The sequence below is a fragment of the Leptosomus discolor genome, chromosome 2, assembly GCF_034619465.1.
Source record: "Leptosomus discolor isolate bLepDis1 chromosome 2, bLepDis1.hap2, whole genome shotgun sequence".
In the NCBI taxonomy this organism is placed as follows: Eukaryota; Metazoa; Chordata; class Aves; order Leptosomiformes; family Leptosomidae; genus Leptosomus; species Leptosomus discolor.
The window spans coordinates 79,635,510-79,660,950 of record NC_141392.1 but is presented as its reverse complement, the minus strand read 5'-3'; positions in this window follow the sequence as shown (position 1 = coordinate 79,660,950).

Sequence of the window (25,441 nt, the reverse complement as noted above, 5' to 3'; positions counted from 1 at the left end):
CCTTAGGCTTATTACCGTAGAAAATGACCTTATTTAGGAAACAAGAACAATTTGATGTTAATGGATTTGGAAAAAGAATAGACAAAAGAGCTTTCTTAATGTTTATTTACTTTTCTCTGTGGAAACAAGAGTTTGTTTACAAGTATTGTTCTCATTACATATTCTAAATAGTAATGGGTGCATTTAATTTAATTACATTTAATTGAATTGCATTACATTTAATTACAGTTAATTAAAATACTAGCTATCTGTGTGTTCCTACATAGTTCTAATCTGATTCTTCAGTCCCAGAACCATGAAAGGACAAAAATGCACAAATTCTGATGTAGTGCTATTTTAAAGTAGTCCTCTAGAGTAACTTTTTTTAAAAGCTCAGCATGAATGTTAGGTACTTAAAATCTATAGAAGCCTCAATGTTTGTTTCAAAGTTCCTTAACACACAAAGACATCTGATTTTGTTATGGCTTGCTGAGATCGCTACCCTCTTTTGCAACTCAGCCTGGACAGAACTCCCAAAGTAAATGATATTCTGGTTAAGGTCCAATGATCCTTACAAGCCCTGTTGTAATATGTCCAGCACATATTAATAAAAACAAGTCCTACACAGGACAGAGAATCTACAGCTGTTTCTATTCAAAAATGGAGCAGGAGAAATGTATTTATACTTTTCTCAACAAAAACTGAAGGTATAGCACACAGGCATGAGACTGAAGAACTTCATTCTATGCACTTGTCAACCAGAGACAATTATCTACATTTGCAAAATCATCCATAGATACTAAGTGAAGGTCAGAAGTTAAGCTTTTGTGAACAAATACTGATTTCCTCCTTTTTTTTCCTAATATAAAAAAATAAACTATTTTTGGGGGTACAACTAAGCAGTAGGGATTAGTGATCACTGTTTTCTGTGCAAGAATGTAGCACTTGGACTGAAATCCCTCCCTTCCTCCTTTTCATCTCACAGTCCAAAAATATCAGCCAAGGAATTCAGTCTTATACTGGGAAGTATCAGGTCACCTAGTACTTAAGTGTCTCTGACAGAGGTTACTCTTTCAAATACCTAGATAAAAACTGTTGTCGCTGATAATATAGGCATATTATATAAAATTAATATGCTTCAAATAATGCTTCTATTATTATACAAAAGTAATAGGATATTTTCTAATGTTTTCTTACTACATAATCTGTACACAGTTTTAACATCTGAATGATATTGAAGCATGAGCAATAAATATAAGACACTTTACTCATGTTACTTACATCAAGACAGAATTTGGGTAAAAGTGACAAAGACACTATGCATAAGATTCAAATGACAGCAAAACAGCTACATAGATTAATTGCAGAATTAAAAAAAAAAAAAAAGTAAGACCATGTGGATTTATGGTCTCCTTTACTTTAAAAATAGAAAAATAAACCATTTAAAATTTAATATTTCGTCTGTTGAGATAGCAGTAACTACATGACAATAACTGGAAAGAGCTTGAAAAGGGCCTTTTATGTGACAGTGTAACAAAACTTGTGTCCTGCATTATTCTTCTTTTGTAGACAATCACCCTGCCATTTGATTAAATGAATACGACCCAAACAAGTAGCAGGAAACTTTTGCTCAGGGGCAGAAACCATGTTGTTAAAGAGAGTTCTCAATTTACAACATTTTTGGGCGTTTGTACTGAATGTCTTTAAGCATTTCAACAGTCTTTTTTCAGTGCACTTTTATTTTAAAGGGTTTGAAAACATCAGTACTATTTGGGTGGACTTTTCTTTTAGAATCTCTTGTAAAATCCAAATCAATGTTATGTCAGCAGCAATATTCAACATTTTTTACAGTCTAAAGAAGCAACTAAAGAAACTGTGTATGTTGAAGTGCTGAACCCCATAAGCAAGCAGCTTTCTTATTGCGGTTTTCTGTTCAATACAATGTCCCAAAAAGATTTTTCACCTCACAAGGTTATCCATTATTAATTACCCTATAGCTGTTGTCATTGATTGACACAGCAGAATGTGTCATGGAGCAAGTTGTTTTTAAATTAGGTTTCTTCTAAGGAATTTTAGTTTAACAGCTATACTGTACTATGCAGAAATACACATATTGTAGCCTAAAAAAATCGTAATGTTATAAGCAGTGAATGTGCAAGAAAAAGGGAATGAAAATTAGTCAGAATTAATTTTGCCTTTTTTATATGCTATATCTAGAGGTTTTGAAATGTTCATGAATAATCTGAACTGTAGTGCTAGACAGTACACAAACACAACTATGAAACTGTCTCATCTATAAATATAACAACTCATTCCATCAGATGAGCAGGAACCCATAAATAACTTTCCAGTTCACATTCCTAGCTTTTCTCTTTACTTGTCTGATTTTTGTTTTTGAAGGACAACTTCTAAAGATAGCATCATAATTTTAACCAGTCTTTATATTTCAAGGCAATTTCCTTGGAAACATGCATTAGTTTTCATTTACTCGTTTAATGTTCTTCCTTTGGAGGTTTCCCAAAAGCATCTAAAAATATAGATGTTTATTCTGCGTTTGTTGCTTTTTACCACTTTGAAATAGAAATGCAGAAAATTTTGTGTCAATTAATGACATTTTCAAGATTAAACTGAAACCCTTGGCATAGGATTTCAGCTGTCTGTGATCCAAGGCAAGCTTGGTGTAACACAGCTGTGTGAAGTTAATTCAGTTTTGTTGAGAAAATCATTGTGAAAGTCTGAAAAATTACATGACCTGAAAGAATTAGAGGTAAGAAACATAAAACCACAGAGGTTTAATCATTGAGACAGCAATTATTAGGAGTTCAAACACACAGAAGGAATAATACTATCTGGAAGCTATAAAATCTCATGGAAACAAAAAAATAATGGAAAGACAGTAACTTGAAAACATCAATGACCAGCCTTCTTCAAGGAATATTGAACCATACCCCATTGATGATGACTACCCAACCAGCAGAAACTCACTGAGTATCTTGTTTGGGCTGGCAAGCATGTTAATACGTAGCCTAGTTGCTTATTAGTGACTTGATATCTATTACATATAATAAAAAATAAATAATTGCACTGTACACTGCAGAACTGTACAAATCTTGCCTGAAGTCTCTTTGTGTGCCACAGAAGTTACCCAATGATGGTGACGCAGAGAAGGATGGCAAAATTTCTGCTGAAACTGTCTTAAAGTACTATGACTTCTCAAACGGGAAAGCACCATCACCTTTGCTTCCCAGCAGGCACATTCTGACAAAAGACTAAAGAAAATTGACAATAGACGTCAGTAAAATAAGGTCTGATATTTACTGCTTACCCACTCACCACAAATCTCACTCTTTCTTTCAAGCAAGCCAACTGATAGGGAGGAGCAAATGTAATATATTCACTTCGGTCCTAATCCCACAGAGAGTTTATGCAAAAAAATAACACCAGAAAAACCTTTGGTAAAGGCAGACAAAGCACACAAAAAACTGACCCATCCTCTAGACTGGATACATTATATAGTATAAAAAATCAAATTTTACATATTTCTAATGTAAGTTTACTCTTGTAAACCTTGTAAGAGTGTTAACTTTTGCTAAAGCAACTCCTTCAAATTATCCTTAAAATAATCTTGCATGCAGAGAGCTGAATAGTATTTCCCTTTTCAGACATAAGTCCCAGTACAAGAAAACCCACTGACAGAGACTAAGGGACAGCCTCTGATCTGCACTACATTTAACCTTGTTATATTAGCTTTAATAACAGACCTTAAACCCTACCTACCTCAGAATTCTTTTGATTTGACAGAAATAAGCTTTTAAGGCATTTAAGTTGCCCAGCTACCTCTGCCCAAGTAGTGTTTAAGATACATCTGTCAATAAAACAGGGTATAAATTTTCTAAATGTTCTGAAGTCTGTAAATGACACTTGGGAGTTATTAGAAGGTCTGAAGAAGGCTGGCTTTTTTTCAACAGAAGTTACAAGTTACATGAGCCTGAGGTTTCACCAGCCACAAGTTTCCATGAGAACTGAATGAGCACAGTATGCAACATAAAGCCACTTTGCCCTGTTTAATTTGAATCCTGTAATAATTAACGCAGCCAGATGAGGGCTGATGATTAGAGTGCATATGTGCTCCTGAGAAAGAGCAGAGAACACTGAAGCAGATAACCTCCTGGTATGAATTTAGTAAGTAAAATAGATCTGGCTGAAACTATCCTACCAAACACTTTTTTGAAAGATAACCAGATTTTCAGTAAAATGACTCCTATCACCCATCACCAACATCCACCAGAGCAAACTAGACAGCTTTCTCTGAAAAACAGGAAAATAATTTGTGGCGGGGAGGGAGAAGGAAGGGAGGAGGTATGTAAGTGGAAAAATCAATTTTTTTCTTTTTAATTTAACAAGATTAATTTGATGGAAATGTTTTGACATCCACTGTAGAAATTTAGGTTTTCTCTTTCTTTTTTTTAACAAAATAATTCAGGAAATGTTTTATCATGTTTAAAGATCAGCTAAATCTTTCCATCTCTTTTTGCTTCTTGCTTAAGAACATCTAGTTGTCACAGTTGTTCTTTATAACATCAAAGGACTGATCAGAAACAATGCCATGTTACTTAGTGCTTTTACCACACAATTAGTATCAGCTGCAAAGTAGCAAGATCTGCTTTGTGAAACTGACAATATATTAATAATAATTTTTAAAAAAACATAGAAATACTACAGTTCAGAAGAAGTCAAATTGAATTTAAGATTTCAAAAAGGGGGAATGAAAAATTACTGAATAAGATATCTAGTGATGAGAGGTCACAGAAGCAATTAAGCTTCTTAAATCCAAGGTAAATATGTGAAATAATGACATTGAAGCCATATCTGAATCTTTTTTACTCTCCAAGTTCACATTTTAAGGACTGAAACACCAACTTTGTTCTTGAGAATGATATGTCATCTACAGTATACGCTATTCTGCCCTCAGTAAGAGTTGTGTTATATATATCAACTGCTACATCAAACAAATGCAGTTGCCCAACCTTATCAGCAATATTTGTTCAGAATTTGACTTTCATTTTCTTTGAGTTTAAACATTCGACAGAATAATATTATTGAGGAGAATTTTTTTTTTCTAGAAGACCGATTGTAAAATGTAATTGCACAAATAGCAAATATTTGTTGGTGTGAGTCTGTACACAGAAATCTTATTCTTGGAGTTACTCATCCAGTTTGCAAACAAACACTGTGCATTTTTACATATTTAACAGTGGTCCACAACCATTTAAATGTCTGAGCATCTAGAGGTTAACAGAACAAAATATTGTTTGGTGCTTTATCTGTGAGACCCAGCTATCACTGGAGAAGACAGAACAAATCACAGAGTGGTAGTGAATTATCCTTACATTCAAAACAAAACATTCAGCAAGGTTTTCATAAGCCAAATTTTCACTGAGTCGACTAGAAGCATTGCTTGTACAAGGATTCTTGCAACAAGTCTCCAAGACATATTGTAGTGCATATGGAGAAAAAAAAATTACACATTTCAAGTAATGTTTCTATTTAAAAGTGTGATTTAAAAATTGTCCAATTTGCAGCTGCAGATTTAAAGCATATGACCTGATTTTCCCAGGGATTGTTCAGAGCTTTAATTCATTCCCTTTGTGAAATGTTCTTTCTTTAATTATATTCACTGCCAAAAATACTTAATTTCTTTTTTTGATTAGCTAATTATTTCTTGGCATTGCCTGATTACTATTTTGGAATGTGCTGTTATCTGTTTGTTTGCATATGCTTAATTTTTAGTTTTCAATAATATATCTGACATTTAGTTCTTTATCTTCCCCTTTCTTGCATGGAATCTTTTGGTATGTTTTTAGTCATCTTATCTAAGTGTTTGCTTACAGAGATTTACTTTTTCTGTCTGCTTTTCTGTGCTGCTTTAATAATTCCTATTAGAAAGGTTATTTAAGTAGCCTTGCAATTCTTCATTCTGAGTTTTTGAAGTGCCTTATAATAACCTTGTGTATCAAGGCTGCAAAGAGCAGTCTGTTTAACCACAGTCTACTCATTCTTCTTCAAGTTTCTGAAGGGGCAGTTATTATAATTTTCATCCTTCGCAAAAAATGTTTTGGTGCAGTGAATGCTCAGTTCTTTGTTGGTCTGTGTCTGATATAACTTTTTCACTGTTAACATTTTATTTTTTACTTTTATTTATGGCAATACATCTTTATTTTTTATAATAGCTTCCTTTACACACTGTACACAAAGTGTAGAACAGAACCATAGAACACGAAAATATAGAAAGCAGAAAACAGAAGGACCTTACTCCAGTTAAAGTCCTTCAGTTTCAAAGCTGATGAGAGCAAGAAATTCACAAACAGGGCAAATAAAGTAAAAGATTTGCTACTAAAAGTGGAAAGTGAAGAAGTATACAGAAATACATGAAATAACAGGGTGCTACAGAGAATAAAGTCTTCATTCCAGAAGTATCAAGATAGAAAAAAAGTACAAAAATGGTAATAGAGCCATCAGTGCTAAAGTTGGTTAGAAATATTCAGCACACATATTAAGGAATTTCATTAAATGTGTATTGCACTTGATGTTGAAACAGTTGTGAAGTATGTGGGATTGATTTACTCATGACCTTTGGTGATTCGACAAAATGACAGATGCAAGAGTTGAGTCGTAAAAGCTAGAAATTTAAAATTTACCTGAAAGGGTGTTGCCATGGTGGAAAATAAAGTATAAATGAACATTTGAAAAATAAAACACACCAATTTGATACCATGCTTATCAGTCTATTTCTCACCAGCATCCCACATGAATGTATATGGCTATGAAATATGGTATATTTCAAGACCATAATAGGAAATTATTTTGTTCATGGAATTCCAGGTGTAGATGAAAGAAGAACAATAAATTTTATTCTGAATGGAAAAACTGTGGAGTACCAGTAAAAGATTCCTATAAAAATAAGCATAAGAATGAGAATTCTACCAACTATTTTAAATAAGATATTAAGTCAGGTGTTAGATATCCTTTCCACACATAAAAGATGAAAATTTTTGTTTCTGCCCTTTTTTTCTGACCATAAATCATAGTTGTCATAGGTTAGGGCTGGGCTGGCCACTAACAAATGACATATGTTCTCTATTAACCCCTCTCCCCTCCCAGAAGAGGAAGAGAGAAAGAAAAAGGGAGAGAGACTTATGGTTTAGAATGAAAACTAAAACAGCTTTAATGAAACAATAACAAGAAAAAGAAAATATAATAAAACTAATAAGAAAATAATAAAATCTATACCAATACATACAAAACCAATACCAAACCTAACCCCTTTGATGACCATATGTCACCACTGACACTGCAGGGCTGGCACTGGGGAAGTCCCAGGCTGGACTAAGCAGCAGATGGGAACCAGACTCATGAGCTGAATTCAGGAGCTCATGGATTAGGATCAAAAACAGAAGAAAAGACAGAACACTCCTCAAACATGACCCATCAAAGAAGAGGCTTAGCCCTCATGAGTGGTGTTGACAGAGCTAGGACAAAGGTTGGACTCGATGATCTTGAAGGTCTCTTCCAACTGAAACTGTTCTATGAGTCTATGATTCTATGGTTCCATGATTCTAAACTTTATACTGAATATGATGTATATGGGATGGAATACTTAGTTGGTCAGTTTTGGGTCACCTGTCCAGTTCACTGCTCCATAGAGGTGTGACCTTTTTACATGTTTGCAACCCTTTATGGCACTTCAACATGGGGCACAAGATTTAACAGTGACCTTGATTGCTATAGGAGTAAGTATAAGCCTTTCTGCATATCATTCCTTGGTAGTGACTGTAAACAGCAAGCATTATCACCACTAGAAGCAGTCACTGTCTGGAAAAATATGCTGTTAATTTCAGTAAGTACAGTTACTTAGAAGAGACTTAGCTGCAGAGTGAAACCACTGAACAGAATTAGTTGTGTTCTAGCTCAAACCAGAACAAGAATAAATAATGTAAACACTGTATATGTAGATGCTACTATGTACAAAAGAAGCGAAGATTGAAGAAACATCAACTTTTACATTTATTTGAAGTTAAATGCCTCAAACTTACATGTTTGATCTTTTGATAGTTTATTTTATCCTTCCAATGAGTATTTCATCATGAAGAATGGAATTAGTGACCACAAATCTTATCTTGAAGCTTTAGATAATCCTTTAAAAATCACAAGCCCCTGCTTTCAGATTTGACAATGAATATAGAAACCTGGAACAGAGAAAAAAAATCTTTTTTTTCTAACACATTATTCTGTTATGTCTTGATTTAGGCATATCGATTGCTGACAGATTCATCACAAAGTGATAAAGGTATGTATTGCTTAAAGACCACAACATCAGTCTTAAGAAAAGGTAAGATTTTTTCAAGGAACACTGAAGATACTACTTAAATAAGGATGAAAAAATGAATCCAGCTGCTTTTTCACATAATTAGTTGATCAGTACTGAATGAATTTTAAAGCAGATGAAACTCCACATTGGCTGTGACCTTTCCTGAGATTCTTTCCTTAGCATAAGCAAAGGGATTTGGCTTGAATCTGTTCAATGACGATTTAATGTCAATCACACACTGAGCCCATAGGATCTGAGTATAAGAAGTTACTTGTGAAGGAGGAAATCCTCAATTATGAATAAATATAATAAGAATAAATGTATTATGACTGTAAATATAAATGTATTTTTCTTTGCATAGGAATGATGATGTTATTGATGTTATGATAGTTTGTGAGGAGTAAAAATGTTATAGTTAAAAACAATATTCAGTGCTAAAGATGCCAAGAAACATTAGACCAGACAATCCTTGAGGTCCCTTCTAATCTGGTACTCTATAATTCTGTGATACGTAATCATAGCTTAGAGGGGAGAATAAAATATCCTCATATTTGTAACAAGAAATAGAATAAGATAAAGACTGATTATATTACCCCAAGAGGAAATATACTGCAAAAGGAAAGTCACTGTTGTTGTATGGGACTGAATGTCATTGGAGACTAAAAAGTGGGAAGCAGTTTAAATTTGGAGAAAGAATCCACACAGAATGGAAAAATAGTTTAAAGGTGCTAGGGTCAAGAGAGATCTTGGAGAGAATGAGGAAAATAAAAATGCTTTTGCAAGCGATGGCATTAAGATTACGGTCAAATAGAAGAAATGAATGAAAGGATTGAGGGAGACCAGCATGGAGAGGAACCTGAAAGATGTTATTCCTGTATACAGTTTTTAAAGGAACGACAGGTAGAGCTAGTGTTTTCACAGTTGTGTTGTTGCTTGTTTTTCGTTCTAGAAGTGGCATTTTCTGAAAGCACGAATCACAGAGTGTTGTAAGGGTATACTTTTGCCTACTGTATATTTGAGAAATTGTTATAACACTTGTTAAATAACATGTACCTAGCAGGAATGATGTTCATTCATGTTGTTTGTGGTAGAGAGTATAATAGCCATCTATCTTTATCAAGTTAGCTGAGTTCCCGTTAACTCTAAGAATAAGCATGAAATTCAGAGGTTTTCTAATAAATTAAAGCAGCTTTTGAAAATAAAGTTTCTGTCACTTGGATGAAATATTTTTTTTCTGTGCTTTTCGAGTATGCTGTTATTTTGACTCTTTCCAACACGTGTATTAAAAATTGGCAGCCATTTTCATTTTTCCCATGTACTGCTTCTCTGTCCTATAAGGAACAAACAAAGTATCATGTACTAAAAAATGAGATTTCATTGTTTTCTCTCTTTACGTGAAATATTCTATGTTCTCTCCCATTTGCTACATTCAACATTCAGATATAAATTATTTATTTCCTGCTATCATTTTATTTTCATTGTTCATTCTTTTTCATCCCTCATAGTAATATATTGGAATAAGAGAGTATTGAAATATAAGAATTTTTCAGTGACATTAACAATTCATGAAGGTGCAAGTCCACAGGCACTGTAATAGTGGCTAGTAACTCTTACGACACAATCGAATTCTACAGTTTAATTGGTTAAAATATTACTGTCCATCCTTTGTTTGCATTAATACAAATGCTGTCAGATTATCAAGGGCACCTAATTGCTATTAAGCAATTTAGACAGCTGTTGGATTTTTTTATTCTGAGTACAAAATATGCCCTGTACATTTTAGTGCACTGAGAAGTGACCTCTGCATCCATATTCTCTGTTATGCTAAAACGTGTGGGTAAGATTACAGCCCACAGTTAATGAGAAAACAATGAACACAGATGGAAAGCAGAGTGGGGATATCTGAACAAGAGAGATCTCAGAATGATCGAAAAGGTTGAAAGGAAGCCCACCTCAAACACTTGTATGTAAATGCTTGTAGCCTGGGAAATGTGCAGGAGGAACTAGAACTCCTCATGAGGTCACACAACTATGAAATCATCAGAATAACTGAGAGCTGGTGGTACAGCTCACTTGGCTGGGATGCTATAACAGGTGAGAATAAAGAATAATGGGCAAGGAAGATAAGGATGTGAGTGTGCCCTTTATGTGAAAGAGCAGCTTGGATGTACAAAGATCTCTTGTGGGACGGATACCAGACTGGCTGAGAGCTTGCGGGTGAGGACCAGAGAAGAGGCTAGTGACATCACAGTGAGAGCTTGTTACAGACCACCTGATTAGGGTAAGGAAGTGGATGAAGACTTCTTTAAACAGCTGAAGAAATATCTGCATCACAGACACCAGTTCTTTTGGAGGACTTCAATCTTTTTGACATCTGCTAGAAGGGCAACATGATGGGATGCAAGCAGCCAAGATATCTGAAAGGTGTTGGGAAAAACTGGCCAAACAAGTGGTGATGCACAACTGTATCCTCTATTCACTAACAAGGAGCAACTGATTGGGAAAGAGACATGTAGTGGAAGCCCCTGCTGAAGTGGAGTTCAAGATCCTGAATGCAAGTTAATCTGAATCATTGTCACCATGTCAAATCCCAAATCTAAAATGTGGGTCAAGAAATTCAAGCACATTTTGGCTCACTGCTGATTAAACAACTAAATAATACACATCATACGTGAGATGCTGAAGTCAGTAGAACTAGTCATACAACAAGGTGAGAAAACTTGGTTCACTTTACTATAAAAAACTTATCTCTAATTCGACCTTGCTAGTTAAAATCCTCTACAGGAAATGCTGAAATGTGTGAAGCAATCATTTTGAAGTGTATTTTCTGTTTTTTAAAATTATGAATAGAGTTCAAGAAAGGGGGCAGAATGGATGCACTGTAGTCTCAAAAGAATCTTCCAAGAGAATCATTGAGGGTCTTTCGTTATTTTTCCTTGGTTAAATTTTATTTGCTATCAATCAGCAGTACTTTGGGGTTCTGTAAGAGGTTTTTTTTAGAAAGTTTTGAAATATCATCATGATAGAACATTTTAGGACAGTAAATATAACCATAACACATAAATATATTTTACTTGTTTCCTTTTAAACCAGATCTTCAGCAGCTGTATAGCAGAGCTGAAGACCTGATCCAGTCTACCCTCCTGAAGTTCTCAGGGACAGGTAATGAAAACCATACTTCCCCACACACACACACTTTAGATATTGGGAATAATTTTAAGCAGTGTTAAACTTTCAAGGTTTTATAATCACACAGTAACTTTGAAATGTTTTTTCCCTCTAGAGACCCTGATTGAAATATAAATTTCTCTGAAAATCATGCATGAGTTAATTAATATTAACCTGTAATAACTTGAGAAGTAGGTACACAGCATTCTGAGTCAACCTAGCTTTAATAGAATGAGGATAATTTTACTTCTGTTTAAGATAAATTAGCCAATGGTCCTGTTATTTCTTTCTCTCAAATATGAGTAACTGAAAACCATAAAGCATTTTTAGAATCTATTCCCATTTAAGAAATTCTTTTTATGCAATCAGAACTTTTATAACTACAATGGAGAGGAGAGGAGAGGAGAGGAGAGGAGAGGAGAGGAGAGGAGAGGAGAGGAGAGGAGAGGAGAGGAGAGGAGAGGAGAGGAGAGGAGAGGAGAGGAGAGGAGAGGAGAGGAGAGGAGAGGAGAGGAGAGGAGAGGAGAAATGGAAGAAATTTCTACAGGGCTTTGCCACAACATTAGATTCCCAATAGAAAAGTAAGAAACGGGTCCATTTTTCTACTAATCTGGTGGTTCCATACTTTGTGATAAGTACTAGACTGAAGAATACTCCCTGTATAATCATTTGCACATTTCTCATGTTATTCTCTTCACAGGACCAAACACACTTTCAGTGACCTGTGTAAATAGTGTGCAATTAAGTGACAGCTGTTCAGATTTTACATTGTCCTTTTAAGTGTACAGCTTCACCTTCTATACAGCAAAAATACCCTCTTCTGAAGTCACACTCTCATATATTGTTCTCTACTACTGTATATGAGAATATCACAATTATTAAGAAGCACATTTTTTTTTTATTTTCATATTCTGCTTAAAGAACGAATTTGCTCTATACCGTCATCTATATTCAGATCACAGTTATTGTTTATTTCAGTTTTATTTTTAAATGATGAATATTTATGCCAGAGTACAGGCAGACACTTTAGGTACAGGCTTTTTAAGGCACTGTCTCCTTTGTTTCACTGCTCTGGATTCACTGCCTTCATTCCCTAAGCAATTTCTGCATGCCTTTGCCTGACTCATAGCTGTGAGAGAACAGGGAAAGAGTGCCTGTGTGTGAATAAGTGTGTAGCTGTCTCTGTGTGTGTGAGTGTCTACTGAGAGGAAGGAGGGAAAGGACAAGTCTGGTTTGAGAGTCCTGCCCAGCATTTCATAGGAAATTCATGGCAGTTAGTCCTGTTCTCCAGAATAATAGTACAGCATCCAGCTTATACAGCAGAGGGATCTTGAAGATAATAACCTCCTTTATTTGCTTCATCATTGTTGAAGGAGTGTACTTTGTATCAAGTAACAATTGGTTCTGCTGCATAAAAGAGGAAAAAACAATCCCTGCAGCTATATTCTGTATCAAGAAACGTATAAAAGGGAGCTAAATAAGGATCCAGTAATGCTTGCATGTCATTAAATGTGATAGGTATTTAATATGTGGACATTTTAAACATAGATTATTTGTCTGTGATTTTCTAAGTTTTTAAAGAACAAACTGTAAACCCCAGTTTAGATCCATGGCACAGAGTGCATCAATGTTAATGATTGCATGAATCGTATAAAAGATTTAAGTCTGTAGACCCATAATACATAATTGTGGCATTTGAGCTAATGAACTAGTTGATATCACTAGTGGATTTTCTTTCCCTGCATAGACAAGTTAGAATAAGCACACATTGTTAGCCAATACACTTACTGTAGAGGAACACTGAACCTCACTAGGCCAGAGCTATATTTTATGTCCTAGACAACAGGGTATATGAACCATTTTGCACCTCCTTCATCTGACCCTGAATTAATCCTTTTTCTACCCCCTATCCTTGTTTCAGGCCTAGCTTCCTTACTAAAGTTTCATATCAGAACTAAAATCCTTTTCTTCAAGTTTTGGCTCATAGATTATCTTCAGCTCCTGGTGGATCACACCCCACCTCTCTCTGAGGCCTCTGGTTCCATGTATTTATTTTCTCCGTATACCAAAGGGCCACAGGGGAATGCTTAAAAATGCAGATCCAAAGTTTTAATTTTCCTGTCTGATACCCTATAGATCAAAGCATTAAAAAATAGCAGTTTTGAGAAAAGTGTCATCCAGCTACTGCATCTGTCATCTGGAACATGTAGAGTGCCAAAAAAATTCCTTGATTTTCCTCTGAAACTCAGAAAATCTCTACTGAGCAAATTCAAACTGTAGTTTTGTTGAACAGAATGTGATAATATCAATCAGGTAGATTATGTAGAATAAGATAAAAGAGGAAAACTTAAGTACTAAGATTTTTTTCCAAAGTATGCAGAATATTTTTCCCTTTTTTGAACACAGGTTTTATTTTTCTTAATCTAATGTGGTTCACAGGTATAAATCTTATTTTTCTGAAAATTTGAATGGAGGCAGCATCTACGAATAGTATGAATAGAATTCAGTTCTCCAGGACTGAAAATTTCAACAGAGACACAGAGAAATAAATACCAAAAAAGTCAGAAACAGACAAAACCATCTTGGAATTGGGGATTCCATACCATAAGTCCACAGTACAACTAATAATAAACAAAGTGTCTGTACATATATATTGAGATTCATATAGATGTCATGTTTTTAACTGAAAATCTAAAGGTCAAATTAAAAAGCTATATATCATTTGTTTGTAGTGGGAGTTAAATATATCACATACACACACCACAAAAAGCACACCACCAGACATATCTCATGCCCATGGAAGCAATATAAGCAATTAGCTCTTCTCACAATCTTTTTCCGTGTTCCTTCTTCTGCCCACCCTCCCACTCCCCACTTCCTCTAGTTCTGCTGAGCTCTCTGGAGCTACTCTGATTCAAGAAGATGTTTCCAGCCCAGTAGTGCTTCTACAACTTATTCATCAAAGGCACTCCTCGATAGGCATTCCCAGACGCTGCCTCTGCCTTTACATGCCTTCTGCATTGGGGAAGGTTTGCAGCAGGCCTAAATTGGGAATGATTCTGGCATAGAGGTAACACCAGGATCAGTGAGCCACAGTTGTTTCTTTTAGTGCAGCACTAAGCTATTCTGATGTCAACTCAGTTCCAGCTGAAGTCAGCAGGAGTTTTTCATGGATTTCAGTGAACTTCATATAAAGCCAGGAGAAACCAAAGCCTTCTTTCTTCCTTGTGTGAGCAAGATAACAAAAATGGAAACGGTAGTGATTGATTATGTAGGTCATTGTCAGTTCTGTGAGATATGAATTATGTCTAATGTATTAGGCTAACCCTAAGGAAAAGCAGTTTGTGACAGGGAGTAAAGATGATGAATTCTAGGTCCTGGGGTACTTGTTTCGATCATCGTGATATGAATAGCTCTCGTGTTTCACTGGGTCTTCGTAGGAAAGAGACAAATTTAGAAGCAAATTTTGCCTTAGATCTTCACTCACAGTGTCTGTTGACTTAAATGAAAACTGATCTGACTTAGCTAGGGCAGAATTTTGTCTTTACATTTTTGAATTTTAGTAGAATATATATCTATGTCCTAAGGTGCTATGTTCACTTTTCTGATGTTGTTTTTACTTGCCAGTTATTATTTTAATGCTTTTAAAATAAATATGTGCTCCCAGAAGCAAGACAAATAAAAAAAGTCCCTTTTCACTGATTTTTATTTTTATTTTAAGTATATCCTACCTACTGAGTAGTGCATGCTTATGTGAGAAAGGCTTGGTTACTGGACCTTGTGGCTCTTGGGAGTCTTTAAGAATGTGGCCCGCAAGAACAATTTAATGCACCTCAAATGAATATCAGAGCGTTAGGCATAAATCACATAGAAATATCTCTCTGTTGCATTTCCTAACAGATACAATACTCAAGACAAACACCACAGAAATGCAATCTGCAAAAGCCTAGAGTTACTGTAGAGTTTATTTATCCAGTTGTTTTGGTTTTGGTTGATGTTTTTTTCTGTAGAATATATTGCTGGCAGTGGGAAGAAGTAAGACAGAGAGTGAGAAAAGCCTTCCAACCATTTAGGAAAACCTATGTCCTCTCCAGAGATGCTTGATCTTTTTGTGGTACTACAATAAGCTGTTATTTTGGCAAGAGAAGGTATGCTAGGTGGTTCACACCACACAATTTATTTACAAGACTTCAAGCTGCAACAGCTGCAGTTCTATTCTTTGCTGGAAGATCGAGGGAATGCATCCAAGTGTGACATAAACATACAAGTCAGATGTGCTTCTTTCAGATACAATCCTCAAAGACATTTCACTTGGATTGAGTGAATTGAAATCTCCAGATACTATTTCACACTGAGAAAATATGATAATGAAAACAGTGTGTTTAAAGAATAGATAGAGAGTTTATTTATTTGTTTATTCCTGGGATGCAGCAAGGGAATATACTAAAGGATCTGTTAAAGGACATAAGTAAAACAATCTATTTTGAACTTCTATTTCCTTATCAAAGAACACAGTCTTTTTATTTTTCATGGCACTAGCTTTCCAGTCAATAAAATGTTTTTAGTGAGAGTCAAATTGTATATGACTGTGTTTATTGAAGGTTTGTTCCATTTTAATAGTATTTGATTATCAAATACGTGTTCCCTTGTGCTGGGCTGAATATTGGATTAGCAAAGTATCATTAGAAGTTCTTGCATGTTAAGCTCTCTTGGCTAGTCATATTAGGATGAAATATGGCATATAAGAGGTATCTCACAAGAGGTACACAAGAGGTAGAACAGTTTCTTTATAACACTTCAGTAAATCCCAGCTTAGAGCTAGAAATGGGAGATTGCTTTGGTTCCATTCAGTTCCCCAAATTAAGATTTTTCAAGATAAAGGATTTGGCAAGTTTGTCACCCATTAAGCAATTGCCAACATAATTAGGGACATGCAATGCTTTTTTTTTGAGACAAGAATATGCTGGGCTCAGCTGTGAAACCTCAGATTTCCACCTTGCTTTTGCCTTGGCCAGCAGGATTCTGCAGTAGAGGTGCTTCCAGCATTCCTGCTTCCCCATAGAGAGAAGCCAATTCAGGATTCATCCTTATAACGAAGCAAGACTTAAACAATGATAAAAAACTGGTGAGTGAGAATTCTAGCAGCAAATGTAATAAACAACTATGACACTAATTGAACTAAATTATTTTTTTTATGTTTTTACCTGCTCACTTAATGTAAATGAGTGAAGGTGACAGTGAGATTGTGAGGAGTTTTGAGAAGCATTTCAAGATCTCTTTTCTTTTGTTGAACTACTACAAGAATTGCTTGTCATTTTAAACAGCATTATTTATACGAGTATGTACTTAATGAATTTATTCTAAAGAGGCTAGGTAATCAATTTTGAGCTAATAATTCAACATTTCTAACCTTTCAGTATTACAGGATTGCTTTGTCAATCCTTTCTTGCTAAAAGATGGCAACTATAGTATTTTAGTAGCATACTGTAGGATTTAAATGTATTAAAAATATCCTTTAATTTCATTAATATTATTTTATTGCTATTTTTTGTAATTTGTGTGTATATATATATGTATGTATATTTATATGCATGCATGAGTAGAAATCTAGGGAAATGTGTACTAGAAAAGATTACATGAATTTAGGCTGTTTAGTTTAGAAAAGATTCTGGAGGCACAATCTGACAGTCTTGCAACACATGATAAACTACTGTAAAGAAGAAGGCAGCAGTCTCATTTCTGTATCTGTAATGGATTATACTAGAAGCAATAGGCTTAAATTGCAGTAGAATAATTCAAGGGAAACTTTCCTAACATTAGGACAACTGTATTTTATTATATTTAATAATAAAATTAGTAACCTTTGCTTTAGCTCATCTAGTAATCTGTTTTAATAGTCAGTCAACACAAAAAGCTCTTAAATTTCTTTAACTGGATGCATATATCACATTAAAAGGCTGTTACTTGACCACATAATAAAAAAAACAGATGTGTGATGTAAATATTCATGTCAATTCATTAAAAAATTGTTTTCTAGAAATATTCGCTAAAATTCTTTCAAATGTGACTATCTGGGACAATATTCCTCTTGCAATTTTATCAAATAATTGTGTAATTGCAGTTCACAGTAAAAAAGATAATCAATTAAAAATTGAAACAAGTATCTGAAGGAAACATCTGGCAGCATTTTTCAGCTTGAGTTATGTGTGATGATAATTGAATACAGCAAAAGTGAGCTGATAATTGGAATATCCGCAAGAGAATGGGAAAGATTCAGTGGAAGGAAGACAAAAGAAAATATGTCTGACTTGTGTATTCTACTTGCTTGAAAGTACTGCTTGCTAATTGCACATGCTATTAAAAAACCTCAATGATCAAGAGGTTCTGTCAATATTTATCAATGTTACATTATTTTTTCTCACATAAGCTGAGTGCAGGCGTAGTCAGATAAATTTAGTAAAGATTATCCGTTCATTCCACTTGGTCATTTGGAGTCTATGTTATTCAGAATTACTTTTATGTCAACACATTATCACCTATGCATATCTATGTAACTAAAGAATATACAGTATTCTTGTTCCAGCACCAGGAAAAAGGGAACGTCTCCCAAGAAACAAACAAAAGAAGCTAGGTATTATGGTAACATTAACTAAATAGTGTAATAACACGATTTAGGTACCATATTTTGTTTTTCTCACAGGCCCAGAGGTGTGGAGATATTTGTTCACGTAACTACCGAAATATCAGTAAAAAAGCAAAAAGTTATTTTCATAGATGTTGAAATTCAGCAAAAAATAAATATGGGAAAAGTCTTTATTTATTTTTTAAACAAGGTGTCTGTTTTATGTCTGAGGTCTTTGTATATCACTTGCTACTGTGGTATCAGAGCACTTAATTATTTTAATACAAATCGTTGAATTGTTTGGGTTGGAAGAGGCCTTTAAAGGTTGTCTACTCCAACACCTGAAATGTCCCTGTGGGACATAAAATAGATATTTACAGATTTGAAATTGAGAAAAAAATGGATTGACTACTTGAGTTACATATATCTTGTATGAATTATATGTTCACAAATGAGGTCCACCAAGACTAGCCACCTAAATAGTGCAGCACTTGTCAGCCAATAATACCGCAGACAAGGCATCAAAATCACATTTCTCATAAAGTGAAAAATTTCACTGCATCTATCAAAGAAATGTAAATGTTAAACTGGTTTCTTACCTTGTGTAAGTTGTCTCCCTGAGGGCTATCTCAGACTGGTTTCTTTGATTAGATTATGGAAAGCAAGTGGTTAGTAACATCCAGAAAGGGCAGCCTAGTTTCCAGAGCTTCCTTTACCTGGTAAAACTTGACCCTACTTATCTGAAAAACAGTTTAGTGAGAAAATTAACCCTCACGGCTGTGAAAGTGGTTTTGCTTTTTGAGTAAGCAGACAAGATGCGCAGAGTAAGAGTTAGAATCAGTACGAGTAAGCAGGTTGTCATGAGGGACTTCAGGGGCCAAGGGGAGAAGGGAGCAGGACTGGCAGTGGCAAATTAAGGGGGGGGCTGCAATGTGACAGCACCTACAGGCAGGCGGCTGTGCTGGCACAGACAGGAACAACCACAGGCTCTGTGTGCTGACATCTCCTCATGGACCTGAGTGAAGGGCTTGTTTGTCCCTCACACAGTGCTGCTGGGGGAGGGTGTTTGGGAGGGCTCACTACCTGACACTGTTGTGTCTGTTGTGAAGCACAAAGCCCCAGTCAAGGTGGGAGGCTGACAGTGAAGCAGGACATGCTGTGGGGCAAAGAGGGACTGACCGTGAAAGAAAAGCCCCAAGTCGTGTGGGGAGGTACCCTGACCACTGATACAGAGCAATGGCCTTCCCCAGCCACTTCTTAATCCCGACCATCACACAAATCCTTGTCAGGTGTGACACGCATTACTGCAATGCCCTCTTCCTCTCCAAAGCCACAAAGCACCCTTCCAGCAGCCTCGTCCCTGCCTGTCACCCACCCTGCCACCCACAGTGGGCCTTCATGGGGGGAATCTCAAGGATGCATCACCAGGCCCCAGAAAGGTGTTTAGTCACTGGCAAGTGACTCCCCTCTCCAGCATACATGCTGTGTCAATGGGCAAACACAGACGAAGATATTGATGGAGTTTTATGAAATTTCTTATTCCTGTGTCATTTCCCTTGGGTCCTTAGACTCTACATCTCTAATGTCTTCTGTCCAATGTAAGAGTAGTGCTTTTCAAACCCATTAAAAAAACAATGTGATACTGTGTGATTTCAGGACCATATCTCAAACACATTAGAAAACTGAACACTGGGCATGATAAACTCAACCAGAACAAACTTTTTGATCCATTTACAAAGATTTTTCTCATGTTTTTACATGAAAATTAATTTTTTTTACTATTAGAACCTAAGCTTGGATAGATAAAAAAGACCCCAACATTATTTTAGTTAAATAAATAATGTGCTGTGGATTGGTCTGCCTGTTGTAGCTATATTAAGCAAATACAGATATTAATTTCAAATTTGAGTGATAAAGCTGTGAACTGATTCTGATTTTCCTTGTTTATAGAGTGAAATATCTTTATAGACTTTAGTTACTTACCCAAAGCCAACTCCAAATAAACTCTAAACTCCGTCCAAATACAGTAATAACAAGCTTTGACATAACCTGATACTCTAATGGCAGTTGTCACAAAATGACCTAGTTAGCTTTTTCTCTTCTTGTGAGCGCATGTTCTGCCTTGGAAAACTTCAGACTGGTTTTAGTTTTGGTAGTTTGATTCTGTAAGGTGTATCAAGCAAATACAGAAGTCCTCAAAAAGTGAATATTTGAAGAGTTTCAGAGTTTTGCTTTCTGCCTTAGCTCATGGTACAACATATATCATTTAGTTAAATGTCCAGTCTTTTGTCAAAATCCCTCACTAAAGTCTTTCAAGGAAACTAGGCAATCAATCATGGGATAAAGAAGAAGTGTTTGGCATAGTTGTTTAAAAGACAGAATATTTAAGGAATATAGTAGGCATAATGGCCAGTCCTGCAAAGGGGCAGTTCAGCAGAGGATTTCTGGGAAGATCTGGGCTACAGTCTTGGTGCTAACACACTCCTTAAGTAACCTGGGAAAAAAAGGCATGAAATGTGAGGAACAAAGTTTGCTGATGCAAAGTAATAAGGGAAAGATCAAACTGAAGAATTTCAGAAGAAATCTAGCAAGACTTAACAAGAAATTTGGCAGTCGAGATGCCAAATTTAATTAAATAACAAAATTATATAAATGTAGTGCTCTAAACAGAGAAAAATTAATCTTTCTCATCATGAGTAAATTCAGTCATTTACCTATGTGATGAGCTCCGAAATGATTGTTTCTATTCAGAAATAAGGTAATAGTGTTACTACAGCTAACTCTATGGAAATAGGATGGGCTTGGTAGTACTCAATAGCAATTAAAAATACTAGGAAAGAAATAGAAAACCAAATAAAAAACATGATGGCAAATTCATGGCTTGCTCATTCCCTGAACCCTGTATACAATGCTGGTTCTCTCATCTGAAAAAGTGTATATAAGAACTTCAAAGTAAATTCAGAGTAAGACAATAAGAATCATCATTGGTACGGATTGGCCTCTGTATGAAGAGTGATTGAGTGAGATGTGACTCAGCCTGGAAAAGTAATGGAAAGGGGAGATTTGATAGACATGTATAAAATCACCAGTGACATGGAGAACACGGGCTGGGGCTGACTGTTCACTGTCTTTCCCAACAGAACTAGTGTCCAAAACTAAGCTCTTAATAGGTTAATTTTAACTTCAGGTTCCAAAAAAAGGTTATGGTTCTTCACTCAAAAGCTAACAAAACTGGAATTCCTTGTCAAAGAATTCTGTGGATGTGAGAAGTTTATATAGGTTTGATGGGAGACATAACTTGATGACAAATTGACTGACTAAAAGATAAATCTCAGAGGCTCAGAGAATCCCTTGAACTGAAAAAAGAGACTGAATGAACTGCTTAGAGAGAATACTAGGGATAGAGCTTTGTCCTATTCCTATTCTTCCATACATCTCCACTTTTAACCAGTGCTGGAGACAACATACTAGGCTAGACGGAGGCTTGTTCTGAACTGTCAAAGCTGATTTTATGTCTATAAGTTAAATTAGATTTTCTCTTTGGAAAACAGGCCAATTTTTCTTAAATACATATATATGTCCACAGTTTAATCTGTCATGTATACATCTGGGAAATATATAAATTAAAGATAGGTAAAATATATTTAGAAAAATATAGTCTAATAACTCCCTCGTTTCTTTCAAAGCCATCTGTCAAAGCCACAATATCTGCTACTTCTCCTCAGGGAGGTAAGACAGTGTTTTAAAAAGACCATTAGCTTAATGTTGCTTTCTAAAATCACTAATACATTGCTTTGAAGTAAATTCCTTTAGAAATCTGGAAGAAAATGTCTCTGTGAACATGTCTTTATGCTGACACTTTTGCTTCATGTTCAGGCTATCAAGAGGCTTCTCCCCTTTGGTGCATTTTCTACCTATTGTGGAAACAAGTCCTCCCAATCAATTTTAGAAACTCCCAAGGAAGTCTTTCCTTACCACAAAACATGTTAGTTAATTGAAAATTCAAAAAAATACTAAATATCTCTCACTGTTTTTATTTGGTTTTTTCTATTTCTAGGTCAAGAATTTCTGTTTCAAGAATTTGGATACTGTAGTGAAAATACAAAACAGAATACTGTTTAATGTATACTCTGGCCTTCTAAAAACATGCAGAAAATATACAACCTCAGATAATGATGTTCTAAGGCAGTAGTGCTCAAATTACAGCTCTTAAGGGACCTGAATATGGCTCTCATGAAACCCATGTATCTCATTTGTGTTCCTTTTGTTGTATTTTAGTCCTGGGCAGATGGAAGAACAGTAATAGTAGCAACAAGCCCTGTGCAAAAACATACCTGCAAGGGAACACTTGATCAGTAGAGAATCACCTTGCAAAATTTTATGTAACCGAAAGATGCAGAGGAAAAAAGAGGCATAAGGTAGTTACTACTCTGAATAGAAATGTATATGTGAGTAAGGAAAAAAAAATACTCCTTTTCATCACTTAAAGCTCTCCGTGCCCCCTGACTAGTTATAGATGTTGAGTCAGGCAAGTAGACAGCTAAAAAAAAATCAGATCTTGTTTCAAAACTAAGGTTCATTTGTAAAGGTCCTTCTATTCGTGCAATTGCAACCCAACCTGAACTTCCGTTTCTATGTTAATATTTTCTTAATTTATTCACATTTCTCCCAAATACAACTTCAAAGGCTGGCAAAAGGATAGAATGACAGCAATGTGCCGCCCTGCCCCGTGCCATGAACTCACTTGGCTCATTTTTAGTCCTATCTTGCAGGCATGGATTTCTATGACTCTATGAACCTTCAGTACAGACTGAAAAGGAAGATATTGTATAAAAGAGGGTTGGACATAGAAGGAATCTTTGAATACTTTATTAAACCATATTTTATTCCAGAGGCATAAAGATACTTTCAGTGAGGTTCATGTAGATTTGTTCTGAAGTCACTGCTATACTCCTCGTCCTGTGTCATTGTGGACATAGCCAAATTAGGGATCTTGGTTGAACAATAATAATTCTAAAAAACCCTACATATGTTTGCTTTGTTAACTTTCCATACATTTTTATCCTTTGTGTTTGCTTTTCCCAAATATCTTGGAACATTTTTTAACTGCCTGTAACACCAGTTGAAACAGATGTTTTATCCCCCAATGTTATATCAGAAAGAATATTGCATATAAAATACTGTATAACCATATATCAAATATAGGTTGATACCTGTGGACAATGAAAAATCATTTTAACAAATTGTTCTTGCTTATTTGTTTAGAAAATTCAAAGGGAGGCCTAGTCCAACAGAATACTGTGTGCTTCAGTGCTACGTTATAGGCAAAGGATGTCAGCAGTTGCTTAGAGCTAAGCACTTTGCCTTTGGTGCAAGGAGGCAGATAAGCATGTGCTTAGCTTAAAGTACAAGAACAGCTAACCAGGGACACATGGTGAGGTTTGAGCATTTGACTCATTTCCTGGAGCACAGCACAAGAGAAGTAAGATACTTAAAGATCTTAAGGTCACTAGATCTTGTGCTGCAAATATACTGGCTTCAGAAAACTAGAAATCTTAGGGATACATTTTTACCCTTTATTGCTACACAAAGGAGATATGAATCTTCTAAACAAACAAACGGATAAAAACCAGAAAGACCATTAGAAAAAATATCATCTTTTTATCTCGTATATTGGCAATATTGAGTATGACTGATCATGCCAGGCTGGCTACACTCCGTGAACTGTTTGCAGGAAATTTATAGCCCAAAAGTTATTTGAAAACCTTCAAATGCTTTTGGCTGATGCGTACACTTTAAGAGGCTAGCTCTTTTTCTACCACAGTTCTACTATTAGCTAGCACTGGAAAGAGTCTATTGAGCTAAGTTTGACTTGGGATAAATGATTCTGTGTTTGAAGAACAGTTTATTATTTTTGTTCATAAAATGTATGAATGTAAATTGTTCAGAAATATAATTCAGCTTATTTGTCACTGAAATCTGTTAAAATATGTTGAAAGCATACAAGGAATGAAAAAATGAAACTATAAAGATGCTTAACAGTAGGCCTTTGGAGTCCTAATCAGTGCCTGCTGCACATATAGAGTATCTAGACTCCTGATGGTCTTGTTACACGTAGGTGTTGTAAAAAGGATGAAATGATATAATAGAAGTTATTATGTACAATATACCAATTCCATATGTAGAGGCTACAGGGATCCTTGCCCTTCATGAGAGATCTTTACTCTGTATATGATTAGTTTATAGAGTTCTTCCTTGCCCATCACTTTCTGAGATAGGCAGGGTGAGCCTATCAGCCATACATAAATTCTACTATGTGATTATTAGAAGATGAGGAAGTTTGGTGACCAGAAGAACATGTACTGTGTTTCTTTCACATTAGAGTATGAGTGCATTCTCTCTGGAGATGAAAGATTAAGATCTTCTTGTGCACACAGAAGAAGTAAGTTGAGTTCTTAACTGGGGAGGCCAATCTATTTTAACACCTTTCTGCTAATTTGGTTATGAAATGTGTTTAGCAGGAAATCAGCATTGATAACCATTTAGTCTTTAAAATCCGCAAACTGCAAAAGCTGTATTTTTCTTACATCAGATTTTTACAAGATTTACACACCAGACAAAGGAAATAAACCTTTCAAGTCCAAAAGAAAAGAAGCTGATAGTTAGTAGCAACAGTAACTTCATCATCATCTTTCTACCCAGTCTTCAATTATTTTGCAATAGGTGTCTAGCCCTTAAGCAATCTCCAAGATCTACTCGGGGGGTGGGGGGGTGGGGAAATAAAAGAGTAATCATTTTAGAGATTAGAAAAGTCCAATTCGTCTCATTTGCATATTTATCTGGGTTTTAAATTCTGAATAGAATCTTTCATGTTCCACAAAAATAAAAATTTTATTTTTTTTCATAAGCATGTCTGCGTGCCTAATGCAGTAATTTAAATAAAATTCATATTTTTCTGTACGGGAAAGCTCAGTAACACTTTAAAATTATAATTTTCTCTAACACACAGTTTTGCCCTTGAATAAGGTGCTTATCATATAAATTTGACAGACAGTTCAGGGAATGTCACATTTTGGGAATAAGGAGAAGAATTTGTATCCATTTTCACTGATGAATAGTAGGGTCCAGGGACTCAGTACTCCACTCCGGCCACACCAACATGACTGAAAACACTTTTGGGCCTACAGTGGCTATGTCTGCCTGATCTCATGCAAGATATGGAAGGAGAAAAATGTTATCTTTGCTCTGTGGAAATCATTTCATTCTATTCATTCCTTTCAAAATTCATTTCTAGATGGAGAAAT